Below are 2,220 nucleotides of genomic sequence, written 5' to 3'. Positions count from 1 at the left end.
AGAGTAAAAGAACAGGGTCAGGGCTGCTGGAACTGCCGGCCAGAGGATAAACTACTCAGGGCTTGCTTAGCTGAATTCAGTGTTATCCATCTTTAGGAGGACACCCTTCAGCTTTGACCAGCATAGACCAGGGTCACACGCAAGGCAGTTTTTTGACTGACGGGGTGAGAGGAGGGGGCTGGGGCTCTCAGTACTTCTGAATGACATCTTTCTGTTCCTGCATCAGGAAAGGGTGGGTAGGAGGGAGGTCTCTTGGTTCTTTTTTGCCTCAGTGGACCAGTGTTTTCGTGGGTTCTGTCCACAGCTCTCCCTGGGATTTCATCCTGGGGTTGTCTTGCCCCTCCATGCCTCATCTGTGAGAGGGGGATACAAATCCTTCCTTCTCTCACAAGAGCTCTGTGAGATAGGACTCATGTCTGGGCAAGAAGAGCTTTGCTGTCCTCTAAAGACAGGTGCAATGGGCAGGTGAGCTGTTCTCTGTCTGCAGCATCATTCACTGGGAACTGATGCTGCTCTCTTCAGTTTGCACTGGCAGGCCCTGATGGGCACACCAGTGTGCCCACAGCAGGACAGACCCAAGAATACACAGCCCTGGTGTGCCATGGTGAATTGTGAAACCAGGGTGATGGAACAGCCCAACCTGGCAACATTTTCCATAGAGGGAGAAGGGTGGCTGAGACAGTGTGCAGGCTGAGCACCCCTGTCCTAGTGAGCTATGGGGGCAGTGGGGTGGGTGACTGCATGCTTTGGACATCCGTCCCCCTGCTAGCAGCTGGACTGAGAACTCAACCACTCATTCCAGTTAAGCCACTGAAGAGTTGGCAGATGTAAATAACTTCCAGATGCTTCCCTGCACACTCTAGATTTTGCTGATGCAGCTCAAGATCCTCAGGCATTGCTAGTCAAAAGCATTTCCGAGAATGTTGCCTGTTGCTTTTGCTCAGGGATCTTGAATTACTTTTTATATAACAAGTTAAATCTTGCTTGTGAGCTAGGAGAGTGATGGCATCCCTATGTAACACCAGGAGAAACTGCGGCATGGAGAAGGGACTCTCTCAAGGTCATGCAGTGAGTCAGTGTCAGAAGAAAGTGCAGAACCCAGGAGTCCAGACTGCAGGTCTTTTGCTGTAACCACTGGATGCTCCTCCTTCCAGGAACCAAACATCTGCTGAGCTGTCTGGCACCCTTTGTCTTGTTACAGAAAGCCTATTTTCTAGCCGCTTCAATTCCTTCCAGTGTTCCTTGCCTTGGGGGCTTGAGGAACAAATGACTGGGGGTCAGGAGTTTATCTCCCAAGCTTCCAAGCTGTCAGAGCCTCTTCTCCTCATGGTGAATCTTGCACGGAAGATCTGTGTCGGAACAAGCGGCCCTTGATCGAAACCTGCTGTCCTTTGAAAAAGCCTGTTCTTCAGAGAGGCAACTGCAGCCGAGAGAGAGCTGAAAAGCTGCTCTGCAAGCGCTGCAGTTTCATTTCTCTCCTCCTCGCCTCCCAGCAGCACCAGAATGATTCACTAATCAAGCTATTTCTGCGACAGGCTGGGGACCGAGAAAGGGGGAGAGCGATTGTTATTGTTATTTCTATTTTTAAAGACTTTGGAAGATTTTAGGATGATGGGGGCCCCTGCAAAGTCCCCACACAGACAGACTGACACATAAATGCACCTGTTTTGATCAAGAGCAGCTAGCTCCAATGCGGATCTTCCGCTTGAGCTTGAAAGCTGCTCCTCTGACAACAATTTCAAAGGTGCTGTGTGTAGGTTAGCACAGGAGAGTCAGTGTAGGGCCCCTGACAGACTTCTGCTCTGCATTCTCAGCATCCTCTGCTGTTCTTAGCCATTCATAAGACACGGTTACTGCAGAGGGAGTCAGAGCTTGCAGTGAGTGCCTGGAGCCACTTATGGTTAGTGGATATATATGAGTACAAGTGCGTGCGGGAGCACACGGGAGCCTTTGCATATACACGGCACACAGATCTCCATGATGCTTGTGCCCAGAAAAGTCCACACGTGTATGTAGACCTGTACATCATAAGGGGGCCATTCATGAAGAAAGGGAGAGTTTGATGTTACCTGAATCCAGATGCTCATTAACCTTTTCAAATGTGGATGAGGAGGGGAAAAGGACAATCCCATGGCCTAGGATTCTTTGGGTCAAGGATGGAGAAACACAACACTCCCAGGAGTTGGCAGCTGACTCTGCTGTCAAAGAGAAACAGCCCCA

The sequence above is a fragment of the Alligator sinensis genome, unplaced genomic scaffold (assembly GCF_000455745.1).
Source record: "Alligator sinensis unplaced genomic scaffold, ASM45574v1 scaffold344_1, whole genome shotgun sequence".
In the NCBI taxonomy this organism is placed as follows: domain Eukaryota; kingdom Metazoa; phylum Chordata; order Crocodylia; family Alligatoridae; genus Alligator; species Alligator sinensis.
The sequence above is the reverse complement of the archived record's forward strand: the minus strand, read 5'-3'. Positions refer to the sequence as shown.